The following is a 14,929-nucleotide window of genomic DNA, read 5'->3' as shown; positions in this document are numbered from 1 at the left end:
CTACTCTACAGGTGAAGGGATGGAGGCCCTAAGAGGCCAGAGGACTTGCCAAAGGGCCCCAAAGCTAGTTAAAACTGGGACCAAAACCAAGCCTCAACCCTGTGCTTTTTTGCTCCACAATAGCAACCACCATGGCCTTCATCGGGATGCCCCTTGAAGTGCAGGGAGAGTTGTTTCCTAGGAAGGAGGGCAGCAGGTGACTCACATGTGCAAAGAAGCAGGTTCCCCGGCCAGAAAGATTCCTCCCTCCTATTTTCATGCCTGAAACTTCACCATTAGGGTTTTAGCCTTAATGAGTCTTCATTCATTCATTCATTCATTCATTCATTCAAAAACTGCATATGGAGCACCTACTCCATGCCAGGCATTGGGCACAAGGTCACAAAATGACAGAGTCCCATCCTCATCATCCTTCAGCCTATGGGGTTGGAGGTCCAGAGTTCCCTGTGAAGAGGCAAGTACAAGTCGGTCCCTAGTATTCACAGAATACTCACAGATTCTGTATTTGCAAATTTGTCTACCCACTAAAATTTGGAAGCCCCAGATCAGTACTGGCAGGGCCTCTGTGGTTATCTGCAGACACGCACATGCTCTGCGCCACCAAAACTGTGAGCTGCCATCACACACGCTCCCACCTGAGGCAGAAAGCAGCAATCTGCCTTCTGGTTCCAGCTCTCACACTATAAACAAGTGTTCTTTTCATGATCTATTCAGTGTCATCTTTTTCACATTTTTGTGCTTTTTGTTTTTGCTTTTTAAGATTTATTTATTCATGAGAGACACAGAAAGAGAGGCAGAGACACAGGCAGAGGGAGAGGCAGGCTCCATGCAGGGAGCCTGATGCGGGACTTGATCCCAGGACTTTGGGATCACACCCTGAGCCAAAGGCAGAAGCTCAACCACTGAGCCACCCAGGTGCCCCTGTGCTTTTTGTTCTTGATTTTGCAATTGAAAATGGCTCCCAAGTACAGTGCTGCCTGGTGTTCCTAAGTGCAAGAAGGCTGCAGTGTGCCCTACAGAGAAGATACATGAGTGTGATAAGCTTCATTCAGGTGTGACCTACAATGCTGCTGGCTGTGAGTTCAATGGTAATAAATCAGTGACATATATTAAAGAAACAAGGAGTCTTTGAACAGAAACACATATAAAACAAAGGTTCTGAATTAATCAATTTAGAACATCATGCTAGATACTCTTAGGGACCTAATCCCAATCCCCTAGAAGCAGTGGTGCAGCATCTGTTAGTCCAGCGTGCTCGGTGACTTTACAGAACCCAACTACCACACATCCTAAGAATCAAGCGCACCCAGGGAGGGTAACACATTAAACAATTACAGAAGAATATCCTGGGAGGACGGGGCAGGATTTTAAAAGACCCTGAGCCCAACACCCTGGGAATGCAACAGCTAACAGAGACAGAAATGTCAAAAGGTGGAAAGAGCTCAAATGTCCATCAACAAACAGGCACACAAAATGTGGCAAACCCACACAATGGAATATTACTCAGCTGATAAAGGAATGACGTTCTGGCACATGCTGCACTGTGGATGAACTGGAAAAACATATTAAGTGAAATAAGCCAGTCACAAAATGACAAATATTTTATTCATCCACTTACTTCACAAAATTTTTTAAGCGTACCAGGAGACAGAAGGGGAAAAGATGTGGTCAGAAATGGGGATTAGGAGACACTGGAAAGTGGCCTGTTTATAGCTGGAAATGAAAAAAGATAGCAGTGTTTGGGTCACAGGAGGCGAGTCCCTAGGGGTGAAAGGAAGGAGAGGAAGCGAAGGATGAGAAAACAAGTGGGTAGACAAATGGACCTCCATGCACTGAGCTGAGCCATGTCCTCAGCAAAACTGGCCCCAGCGTAAGTTTAGGAGGCTGGCCAGAGTTTGTGGGAGGCCTGAAGTAATACATATATATAACAAATAATATTTTTATTATGCAAATAATAAAACCACGCAAAACCTAGGTATCCCAATGCCACCCCCAGAGCAGCCTCCCTAGCAGTGCCTTGTCCTCCATTAACACACACACACAAAGCTCTGGGGAAAGTATGGCACGAGCCCGATCCACTGAAGAAGCTTCAGTCACATGATCTGAAGGAAAATCCACCTCTTAACCAGCTATGAGGCCAATCAGGAACTTGTTCTATCAGGAACCCCCCAAAGCTTCTGTTTCCTGATCTCTCAAAAAGAGAGAAGAAGCCTGGCCTGACAGAGATGAAAGGCAGAGACAAAATAGGTAAAGAATCAGGAACACAGCACAGTAGGCCTGCACCCCCCACCACCACCACCCTCACCAACCTCACAGTGTGAAGACACTTATCACACCTTGTTCCTTGACAGGACAGGGGGAGGGAAGAGAGAAAAGGCAAAGCAGGACCCCACCCTCCCACCAGTGTGTCAGAAGGAATGAGTCACAGAGAGCTGACCTGCCAGGCCAGAAGAGGGGTGTTATGGGGCAGAGGTGCCCATCTGGGCTCCAGAGGCAGAGGCCTGGCTCAGATCCTGGCTGGGCCTCCAAATGGCCATTATCCTTGAGCAAGCTATTGACCTCTCTGAGCCGGTCCCCCCAAATACATTCCAGAGGCAATAATGTTATCTCCTCCTGGGGCTGCAGCGAGGACTGAGTGTAATCGTGTGTCCCATGTGCAGACACAGAAACTGGCTCTCAGGAGGGCTCTCAAGCATTCGTGATTCTTGGCAGAATGACAGCAGGGGGCAAGGGAGGTAGGAGCCATTCCCTCTGGGACGCACTGGAGTGGAGAGGGGCAGGAGTAATGAGGGGCACAGGAGGTAAGGGCAGAGAGGGGGCAGCCGGTGGGACAAGCCTCAACAGGGAGGGGCAGTGGGTAACTCAGACATGAAGAGGGAGGTAAGTGGATACAGCCTCAAGTCCTCCACCCATTCCCCAGAACCTCCAACCCCAGGGGACAGCAGGAGCTGGACCTGGGACTCTGCCCCAGACACCCACATCCTTGGAAGGGGCCTGGCCCTCACACATCCAGGAAGTGGGTCACAGCAAATGGGTGGCCCTCGGCCTCCACTCCCTAGGGCTGGCCCCAGAGCCACTAAAGAGGCTGATGAAGTGGTGATAGGGCTTGAGGCCCGAGTACAACACTTGCACAGAAGCCCCTCCAAACAGGCCCTCAAAGGAAGGCAAACCTGGCTCCAGGCTCAGCCCCACCACAGATTCACTTCCCCTATCTGGACCTCAGTATCCCCACTCACACAAAGAGAAGGTGGGGAGAGTAGAATATCATTCAGAGATAAGAAGAAATGAGCTACCAAGTCACCAAAAGGAATCCTAAGGGCATATACTGCTAAGTGCAAGTCAATCCAAAGCCAATCTGAGAAGGCTACACACACACTATATGATCACAATCACAGGACATTCTGGATAAGGATCAATGGGGGGATGTATGGAGCACAGGGCATCTTAGGGCAGTGAAACTATTCTGTATGATAGTGTAATAGTAGACATGACATTCGTATTTGTCAAAACCTACAGAATACACAACACAGAGTGAACCCCAAATGTAAACTATGGCCTTTAGTTAATAATCATGTATCAATATAGGCTCATCAATGTAAGAAATATGCCACACCAGTGCAGGATGTCAATAATGGGATTAAGTGGGGAAAGGGAAAGAAACTCTGTTTTTTGTTCAACTTTTCTGTAAACCCCAACTGCTAAAAATAAATTAATAATAATAATAATAATAATAATAATAATAAAGGCATTTGGGGGTGGGAGGGTGAGACTATTAACTTTTTTTTTTAAGATGAGGCGAATAAGGCTTGCACGTTTTTCTCCTTGGGGCCTTCCTTCAGGATTCTAAAATAAAGCAAAGGTCACGAAAGTTCTAGAGAGGCAGAAGTAATGAACCAAACTAGTTGACTTCACTTTAAGTGGGTCTGTCCTATGAAAATTCAGATCTCAAAGTAGATCCCAGAACTCGGGAGTCTTTGCCTAACACACCTCCTCCTGAATCCCATCAAATCGTGATTTCCCCTGGGCACTGACAGAACCAACTTCCTGACGTGAGCCCATGAGCCTGATATGCTGCTCAACAGATGCTTGTTTTCCCCAGCCTGGGGTGGGTTTGCCCCAATCAGCTGCTTTACATGACCGTACCCTACCCTGGCAAGACCTGAGGCTATGACCACCCTGGGCCCCAAGCAGCACCAGGCACCAGAGCTGGGGGCTCGGGGTGCACACCCTGCCCAGGCAGGAGCTCTCAGAGCTGGGGAACAGCCCCTCAAGGGAGCTCTGGGGAACCCACGTAGTTCCTGAAGGCCTCTCTCCACCTGTAAACCCTCATCGTCCCTGGAAAAGGCCAGCCCCCAGAAAAGAATGAAGGGTCCAGCACCTGGACAGTGCCATGGTTGCCAGGACACAGAAGCAGGGGACAGGGTAGACTGGGTTTGGACAAGAGGCAGGAGGCAGTACCTATTCTAACCTTGGTTATCTTGCACAGACCTGTTCTTCTGCCTCAGAGCCACCCTGCCTGGACAGGGACAGAGATGCAGACTGCACTGCTCTGGAGACTGTAATGACCCAAAGCCCTTAGACCCTAGGCTGAGGTCACCATCACAGAGGATCCACCCTGACCCAGAAATCTCACCACACCGATTCTCTATCGCACCAGGCACACACCTACCCAGTGGCTTACCCCTGCAGGCCCAATAATCACCCCACCTCCCATTCCAGAATGCATGATCATCCACTTTGGAAACAAGGAAACATGTAATTGGTTGATAACCGACTGGGCACAAGCATTTGTTGTTCTAGATAGGGCTGGCCCAGCCTGAACCAAGAGCCATGAGGAGTAGACCAGGTACCTAGCAAACCAAGAAGCCACCTGTGCCTATTTGGAAGCATACTCTATGGCAGGAGCTAAGCCAGGAAAAGAACTTCATAGAAGGCCCTGTCCTTCCTCCTCCTCTTTTCTTTTTCACAGGTCATTCTCTAGGTATTCCCCACCCCCTGCCTCACCTGGGTCCCCAGAAAGAAAGGCGAAGGCTCAGGACATCCAATTCCCTTCCTTGCTTTCAGAGTCCCGCACACCCACCATCTTCTGGAGATTTTCTCCTTAAGTGAATTTTCTCCAAAAATGTGTAAATCGCATATCTGACAGGGGACTTGTATCCAGATTAGAGAACTCTCAAAACATAACCATCAAAAGAGATAATAGGCCAAAGATTTGGGTAGACATTTCATCAAAAGAGTTGTATAAAAAAATGTTCAACATCACCAGCCATTAAGGAAATGCAAATTAAAACCATAATGAAAAAAAAAAAACCATATTGAGATGCCACTACACAGCAATTAGAATGTCAAAGAAAAAAAAGCCAACAGTACCAAGTTGCTGTTGAAGATATGGAGCAACAGAAGTCTTGCTTTGCTGGTAGAAATACAAAGTGGTATATGTGGGCAAACAGCTTGGCAGTGCCTTCAACCACTGCACACATACTACCGTGTGAACCAATAATCCCACTCCTGGGTACTAACCCAAGAGAAATGAAAGCCTGTGTTCACATAGGAACCTGTACACAGATGTTGACAGCAGCTTTATTCAAAATCAACACAGGCTGGAAACAAGCTAAAGCCCTTCCACAAAAAAAAAAAAAAAAAAAAAAAAAAAGCCCTTCCACCAATGAATGGATAAGCACACTGCAGTATAGCCACATAATGGAACACTACACAGCAATAAAAAGGAACGGGCTACTGATAAACGCCACTGGATGAGTCAAGGCATCATGCTGAGTGAAAGCAGAAGACCCAAAAGCTACATACTGCACGATTCCATCTGATATTCTTGGAAAGGCACAATGACAGGAGTGGACAGATCCATGTCCTCAGGGGATGGGCAGCAGGAGGGAGGGGGACAAACAACCAAGGGGCAGCAGCATGAGGGAATCTTTGAGGGAGATGGAGCTAGGGAATACCGAATGCTTTGCATTTGTCAAAACCCATATAACAGTATACCAGAGAGTAAATTTTGCCGTGTGTGAATTTAAAAATGAATTTTTTTAAAGTCCTCCTTTTCTGCCCAGAGGACCTGGTTCAAATCCACCTCACTCATAAAGCCCAGTTACCTCTCCTCCTCTAATTTCATGACCATGACTCTGAAATCACTTTTCCCATCTTCCCCCTGTATTTCTCCCTCCCTCCCTGTTTCTCCCCCCACCTCTTGCTCTGGCAAGAGCGCGCACACACACACAGCTACCCAAACCCTACCCACCCTTCAAAGCCAGCCCAAGTGCCTCCTCCACCGAGAAGCCTTCCCTGACCCCTCACAGCCCCATTAGAATGAATCCCCTTTACCAGGCACCCCCTCAGCACTAGTTTGTGCTTCTAACCAGCCCTTCTTCAATCTTGTGGGCTTTTAGCATTTGCTCCTCAGTCTGTCTCCTTGCTGGATTGCAAACTCCCTGAAGACAGGGACCAGGCCTTCCATTCCACATTTTGCCCACTGCTCCTGGCACAGTGCCAAGCACACAGTGGGTGCTCTGTGACCACTGTGGAGTGTGGCTGAGGGCAGGTGCAGGTGGAGGTGGAGGGGGCTGATGCCAAGCGAGGCAAGCTGGCAGTGCTGGGACTGGCAGAGTTCTCAGGAGGGTATCAGGAGCCATTAATACAGCTCTGCTTCCTCTCTTGCATAAGCAGCATGACTACTGCTTAAACCTCCAAGTGCTGGAGGTGACCTCACCCCCCATTCCAACTTGAGGTCATGCAATTTATAATGGAGCATTTTGGAGGATGCTTCTGTTTCTTCCACACCACCAAGCCCCAAGCAGGACAGATGCTCAGGACACACCTGTTAAAGGATCAGACCCTGTCTTTTTTTTTTTTTTTTTAAGATTTTTATTTATTTATTCATGAGAGACACATACAGAGAGAGGCAGAGACACAGGCAGAGGGAGAAGCAGGCTCCATGCAGGGAGCCCAACGTGGGACTCGATCCTGGGTCTCCAGGATCACTCCCTGGGCTGAAGGCAGTGCTAAACCGCTGAGCCACCCTGAGCCACCTGGGCTGCCTGGAACCTGTCTTATCATACAGGTGCTGACATTTCTTCCATTTCCAGAAGGCGGGCCTCCTTTTCAGCAAGAGTAGATTAGGTCCATCTGATCTGAAGGCAATTTCATAATGTAGAATTGTGAGGTACAGGCACACCCTACACTTAGGGACACCCCAGGATTGGGTTCTTCCCAGCATATCTAGCCTGCTTCTTACAACTTAGCCTGTCCAGAGTTTAAGGATAATACATGGGTCATTTATTTGATAAACACTCATATAGTGTTTAATATGTGTCAGGTAAGAAACTAAGCACATTGCAAATATTTACTAATTTAACCTTCACATCAAACATATGAAGTTGGTTCTATTATTTTCCTCAACTTGCAGAGGGGGCAAATAAGACACAGCGCAGGTAGATAACTTGCACAAGGCCACACAGCCTGATAAGTGGCAGAAATGGGAATCAAACCTAGGCAGGCTAGCTATAAAGCTGTACCGTCCAAACTCTAGCCACCACCACCATGTGGCCATTGAGCACTTGAAGAACAGCTAGTACAAATCAAGATGTGCTGTTAACTCTAAAATGTACCCTGGATTCCCGATACTTTGTATGAAAAAAATATAAACTATCTCATTACTATTTTTTTTTTTACTACTGATGGCACATTTAAATGATAATATTTTAGACATCACTGTTCGATATATTATTAAAATTCATTTTACTAATTTGTTTTTTACTTTTTAAAAGTGGCTCCTAGAGAACTTAAAATTACCTATGCGACTTAACATTATAGTTCTAGTAGGCAGTATGGCTCTGGAGTCTGTGCTTTGCAGCCACTACCCCACGCGGCGCTCCTCTTCCCCTGCCCCAGCCTCAGGGTGCAGCCTGCGCCTCACACCTGCTCATTCAGCCTGTACAAAGGTGATAGGGAGCCAGGCAATAATTCCTACAACTCCCCATTCTGTCTTCTTCAACTGCTCAGATGCTGCGTCTTCCCACCCCACATCTCTCCACCTTGCCCCCAGCTTTGGAGACAGCTTATCTTTACCTCCGCCCAGCAGGAATCTCAGAATTTCAAGGTGGGAAAAATCTCTCCCTCAACGCCTAGGGCAATCCCTACCTGCAATCCCCACCTGCGGCACAGGCCCAGGGACCACATGAAGGAGGTAGAAGCCCTACAGGTCATCTGGTGCAGTTTCCCACCCACTGCAGAAACCTCCTCCAAAGCCGCCCTAGCAAGCTCTACCTACATCGTTCTACACCATGAAATTCCGTAGGTCTATGTAGTGCTACAGTGACTTCAGATCACATGGACCTGATCTGTACTCCTGCAAAGACAGCCTGCCTTCTGGCAGTGAGAAATGACAGCAGAGGATGGGACAGGTTCCGTCCGACCTCCCATCCTCCTTCTTCTGCTAAGACATAACATGGAGCACTCACAATATCAGCATGCTCAGTACTTAACAGGCCAGGGTGTATCCACCCTTCAAAACTAGACACGGCTCCCAACATGGCCAGAGCACTGCAGAGCCTACTGGACTAAGGTCTTCCTTGATGCAGACCCCACCACATCACAGGCCTGCACAGGCTCAGGATTTAACAGGGCAGTGGGAAAAGTCATGTGGACCTGGGTTCAAACTCCAACACTAGAATTCACCTCTGTGTGATCTTCCTCCTCTTCTGTAAAGTAGATTTTAAAAAACAAAACAGAATCAAACCAGCAAACCCTATCTCATAGGGCTGCCATGAAAATTAAATGAGGTGATGTAGGCAGAAATGTCTAGAATTGGCACCTGATAGACACTTAATAAATGCTCGTTTCCCTTCCTCTTCCTTCATCAACCAAAACCCCAAGTTTTTTCCCCTAAGAATTGATAGGAAGTTCCTATTCTATACATACGTAAATGCAGAATTTTATAATTAAATCTATTCGAGTTCATTTGAAATTAAGTATATTTATTTACTTAACATTACTCAATGTCAGGTAATTTTTTAATGGCTAAAAATTGAATACAACTTTCTTTTTTTTTTTTGAATACAACTTTCAAAAGTGTTTAATAGTGTGCAGTTAAAGGAATTACGGTATATTCATATACGGTAATATTATCCAGATCCTTCTAATTATGGATTTAAATTATGTTTTATGATATGGGATATTACTTACTATATAGTATTCAGTAGGAAAAAAAGGATAGAACATAATTGCAATTATGTTAAAATATATAAATTTGGGGCACCTGGGTGGCTCACTGGTTGAGTGTTTGCCTTTGGGTCAGGTTGCCATCCTGAGGTCCTGGAATCGAGTCCCACACTGGGCTCCCCGACAGGGAGCCTGCTTATCCCTCTGCCTATGTCTCTGCCTCTCTCTCTGTGTCTTTCATGAATAAATAAATGAAATCTTTTAAAAAATAAAATATATAAACTTATTTGCATGAACACAAATTTGGAGGGATATATACCAAAATATTAATTGTGTTCATCCCTGAGTTGTGGCATTATGTACCATTTTTTTCTTCTTTGATTTTGAATCCTGGTTCTGTCATCCAATATGCTTGTTATCCTAAACACCACAGAACTGCCCATCAGTAGAGACCTTCCACCCTCAATGGTGACATGAGCTGAGTATAAACAGCCAGGGCAGCCTTTCAACCAGCTACAAATCTATCTTACTGCTGCAGCAGCTAGATCTTATTTATTTCTCTTGAACCCAAGAAAAATCATGAGACTCAAAGTCCTTACTAAACATTCTTCCACCTTGACTAGATGATGTTTCCAAGACCTGGCAGAGTGACTGTGTTAGCAAGTAACTCTCTCAATGCCATTCTGGAGTCCCCTCGTCAATAAGCAGCTTACCAGCCTGCCACTTCCAGGATCTCGTCACATTATGGAAAAATAAATCAGGACAGCAGTTATTATTTTGCCACCCTTACCTCCCCCACTCTCATTTGTCAGGACTCCTCCTAGAACCTAGAGTGATTCTGTACTCATTCCTGCAGCTGCTATCAGGACCCCAAAACCTGATGTGTAAGAACCTGGCCACCTGAATTTACAAAAGGCAACTCGGTGCAATGTCTCCCTTCTCCCAAAGCCCGCTCCTCTGCTCCCGAGCATTCTCCCCAAGTCGGTTCTCTCCTTACAGAGAGAAAGGCAAGATAAGTGTGCTCTGCCTCCAAGAACGTTCCACCACATGCTTCAAGCAGGAATCTCCCTCTGCCTGTTCTGGTTGTCTTCTGGCTCTGACTGTAGCTAAAAAAATCCCTTTATGTTGTCCAGCTGACCCAGGCCTGTTGCCTCCCCACCCAGAGCTCTGCCTACTGAACAAATTGCCTCCCTCGTCAACTATTACTCAAGGCTCAAAGCCAAGATGGAGATCAGCCAGGAAGAAACAAAACTAGCCTTTTATCCCAGCCAGGACAATTCACGAAGACCTCTCAAGGGCTTGAAGGGAAGGGGAATTCATGGTGCTGGCAGGAGTGAGCTTGGCATACGCAGACGCTGGCAAACACCACAACACTTTTACTGCGAAGACACAAAGCAGACTGCTCTACCAAATAATGGGCTCTAAGCAGCTCAGGTTTCACTGTGAGTCAAGGGCCCCCTTGGAAGGACAGGCCCACCCTATGTGTCATCAGCCCTCCCCAGTGCCCTTTGCACTGCCCCCAACACCCTGCCTTTCCTTTTGGCCGGATATGCAATCTCATCCCACAGGAGGGTCACCCTGCCTTAGCACAGCTCCCATTTCCTGCCCATGGTGACTCCTCTGAAGTCTATTGTTCCTATGAAGTTTGGGTCAAAGGAAGCTGGGTCCCCACCCATAGGGGCCCGCCTACCCTCAGCACCGTGATGGAGCTGGCCCACACTACAGGGAGCTGGGCCCACCCTCCTGCCTTTCCAGGGGCCTGCTTGTATTAAAGGCAGGAGGCTGTGGGCTTCCATCTCAGGGACTGGAGCTCCAGTGGAAATGTTCCCAAGCAAAGATCCAATAGCTACCAGCTGAAGGCCGCAGGATCCTATCACCCAGGAGGTGATTAGAATCTCCCTAATATCTAAATGGAAAAACCAAAAGCAAGGGAAGAACTGTTGTTTCAGAAGAGGTCAAGGCAAAGCTGGAATTAGAACACAGAGTTGGAGACCGCACTGCCCAGTGACAAAGCCCTGCCCCCACCTCCACCTGGGCCCCTGCACTGGTTAAAGCCCCAGAGGAAGGAGGGGGGGCATGGGAGAGCAGCTGTTCAGCTCCAATTTCAGAGCTTTAAAGGGAGCTGTCGTCCAAACCCCTGCCAACAAAGGGTCATGGGGGGCAAAGCAAGACAGGCAAGGTAAAGCCACCCTTGCAAGCCCTGAATTTCCCGCTCCCCTCAGACTGACCTCAACTATAGGAAAGGCCACGGAGCAAAGCTAGTGACCCATGTCCTCCACTTCCACCAAGAAGGAGGAGAGGAGCCACTGATGAGGCAACAAGTATTGCTCTAGGAGGGTCACCAGTGCAAGACTCCAGAGTGGAGAAGCCAAGGGATGTTGCGACATTTGCATCCCAAGAGATTGAGAAAGATAGGGAGACCCTTCTCCACCTGACTAATGTACAAACCGGTGAGGAAAAAGGAGGTGCATTTAAAGACCCCTTGAGGGCCCCCTCCAAAGTTGGCATTCTCCGACTACAGCTCTGTGCTCTCTGCTTGGACGGAAGGGAATATTACTACCTCCTATCCAAGACTCAAGATGGGAGATGTGACCAAGCCAGACTGTTCCAGCCTCCACACTTGTCCGATGAGGGTTGCTAGGGGGTCCAAGCATCGGGACCCACAGAGGAGGAGATAGAATGCGAAGTGAGAACGGAGTGGACTCTAGTCTCAGTTCTGACTCACTGCAATTATGTGATCTTAACGCAAGTTACTGTCTCACTAGGGGCTCAGTTTCCCCGTCTTTAAAATGAGGGCATTAGGGATGCCTGGGTGGCTCAGTGGTGAGCATCTGCCTTTGGCTTGGGGCATGATCCTGGGGTCGGGATCGAGTCCCACATCGGGCTCCTTCCTGGGAGCCTGCTTCTCCCTCTGCCTGGGTCTCTGCCTCTCTCTCTGTGCCCACATGAATAAATAAATAAAATCTTTAAAAATAAATAAAATTAGGGAGTTAGGGGTGCCTGGGTGGCCAGTCTGTGAACTGTCTGCCTTTGGCTCAGGCTTAGGTCATGATCTTGGGGTCCTGGGATGGAGCCCCACATCAGGCTCCCTGCTCAGTGGGGAGTCTCCTTTTCCCTCTCCCTCTGTCCCTCCCCCTGCTCATGCTCTTTCAAATAAATAAATAAATAAGATCTTGAATGAATGAATGAATGAATGAATGAACAAAATGAGTTAGATGCTAACATCAGTGTGTCCAATGACATTCAGCAGGTTCACCCTGGCATGACAAAACTGATATCAGAGGAAAGGACTTGTGGACCCTGTGCTCCCCAGACAGAGCCTTGCCCCCACCTCCAAATGGGCCACTAGCTATCATGTGTCTAAGGATGAAGATCATACAGGTCTCGGCCTATGGCAAACACTCATTTCATGTTTGTTAAGTAAACACAAATGACAAATGAACAGGGTTTGTCAAAGGATGTTCAGAGAAGTTTTTAGGAAAAAAGAAGTCCTTTCTGAAATAAACTGAAGGAAACGCTGGCTGCTGAGTCTGGAATGGGCCATGCACTGTGCTAGGCACTTGGCAAACACTGAATTTTCACAACAAACATTCTGGATAGATATTAACTACCCCCTCCCATATCACTCATCAGGAAACTAAGCCTGAATGCCCGCCTTAACAGTCCTAAGTGACTGCAAGGATTTGTGAGGCGGTATGTCTGGCCCCAAATCTGCACTTGTCTATTCCATCAATGCTGCCTTTAGACCCGAAGCCCTCAAAGCCCCAGCCACACACCTGGTCCCAACAGGTGAGAAGGTGAGGTGCCTCCCACCAAAACATCTGCACCCTCAGGGTGCACAGAGGAGCAGCTCCCAGTCCGTACCCCTGTGGGTGTCTTTTTTTTTTTTTTTATGATAGTCACAGAGAGAGAGAGAGAGGCAGAGACACAGGCAGAGGGAGACGCAGGCTCCATGCACCAGGAGCCCAACGTGGGATTCGATCCCGGGTCTCCAGGATCGCACCCTGGGCCAAAGGCAGGGTGCTAAACCGCTGGGCCACCCGGGGATCCCTCCTGTGAGTGTCTTGTTCCTTTCTTCCAAGAAGTCCTCAACATGATGCTCCCATCAGCTTGTGCTTGTTGTGGGAATGAGGAGAGAGGAAAGCAGTGCCAGCTGTGCCTGTGCCCCTTACCAACACCAGCACAGGCTGTCACTTCTGCTAACCTCCTGGACAGTCATGGCTCCCTCCTTACGCAGTTCCTGCCTCAAAAATATTTCGTATGGTAAAACCCAAAAGAAAGAAAGAGAGAAATGGGGAAACTGAGACACCCAGGAGGGTCTTCCCACAGGTCAACTAGCAAATCAGAGGCAGCCCTGCCCCCCGACCCCCAGCTGGCACTAAAGCATGCACCCAGCTGCTCCTCTTCCTTCCCACAGCAAAGTGTAGAGTGATCTAGCAAATCGTAAAGAATTAGGAGTCTTCCATTTGATTGCTGGGTAGCTGGCGCCAAGGAAAGCTGGACCAGCAGAAGGTAGTTCAGGCTGGTATACATCCATTCTCTTTGTCCTTGGGGCCAACGAGAAAAGCACTGGTTACACACCTCTCAAGATTCAAGACTGTCTGGAAAACATCCCCAGTCCTCACTATCAACAACCGGTCCCACCACCGCAAGACAAAGATCTCAGCTTCCTTTAGCCCTTCTACCAGCGAGCTCCCTTAGAGCGTTTCAGGGCAAGAACAGGACCCGCTCTCCCTCAGAAACGCGAGGCAGGTGCGGACAGCTTCCTGCCAGCTCTGCCCAGTCCAGGGCGAGTGGGGCCCGGGCCGCGCACTCCAACAGCCACACTCAGATTACTCCTGCACGCATCCAGCCAGGGACACGGTCCCTTGCCCACCGTCAGGCGGGGGGGGGCGGGTGACAGTCATGCCCAGAGCCTAGTACCTCACAGAGATGCACACGCAGAGCCGCGGCATTGCACAAGGACTCAGGGACACTCAGACTCTCAGAGAGCACTGTTCCCGAGTGGAAACACACTCACGTTCAACACAAACAAACACGCCTACTGGCCGCCGAGGTGAGTCACCGTGAACACACAGCATCCTCACCTACACCCGGAGCCCGGAGCCCGGAGCCCGGAGCCCGGAGACGGGACGGGACGGCGGGCGGTCACAGCAACTCCGCAGCCCGCCACCGTGTGCGACCGAATCCCCTTAACACACACGAGCAGGGAGCCCGTGTCCCTCGGGACCGTGCGCCGGGGCCCGGGAGCGCTCCCCCGGGCTGGTCCCCACCGCGGAGGACGGCGCTTCTCCAGCCCCGGGGAGCGCGGCCAGGGGGTCGGGGCTCCTCCCGCGCCCACTACCGCCGCGGCCCGCGCTTGCAGGCCCGCAGGGTCCGGCGGAGACGAGGCCGGGTCCCCGGGACGCCGCTTCCCGCCCGGCCCCTCGCGCCCGCCCGCCGCCCTGGGCGCCCCAGGGCCCGCGCCGCAGCCTTACCGGTCCCAGGGTGCGGGCGGGCGGGCGCGCTCAGCCGGCTCCACGGGGTCCGCGGGGCGCCCGGCGGGACCAGGGCGGCCGCGCAGGGAGCAGGGCGGGCGGCGGCCGGAGCCCACCCCGCGCCGACCCGCACCCGCTTCGCCGCCGCCGGGGCTGGGGCGCCGGGCAGGGCCGGGCAGGGCCGGGCAGGGCCGGGCGCAGCGGAGCCGAGAGGAGCGCAGCCGAGAGGAGCGGAGCGGAGCGCGCCGAGGGAGGAGTTTTCCCAGAATGGGACTGACGGG

General features: G+C 49.8%; 1 protein-coding gene across 1 annotated transcript in view; it reads right to left on the bottom strand.

Moving 5' to 3' along the window:
• Positions 1-14,929, bottom strand: part of TEAD4 (TEA domain transcription factor 4) — a gene marked incomplete at its 5' end in the record, with an annotated part of 64,390 nt that overhangs the window by 48,979 nt on the left and 482 nt on the right. The gene's annotated exons all lie outside the window — the stretch shown is intronic.

This window comes from Canis lupus, chromosome 27 (genome assembly GCF_011100685.1).
Source record: "Canis lupus familiaris isolate Mischka breed German Shepherd chromosome 27, alternate assembly UU_Cfam_GSD_1.0, whole genome shotgun sequence".
Lineage (NCBI taxonomy): Eukaryota > Metazoa > Chordata > Mammalia > Carnivora > Canidae > Canis > Canis lupus.
The sequence above is the reverse complement of the archived record's forward strand: the minus strand, read 5'-3'. Positions and strand labels throughout refer to the sequence as shown.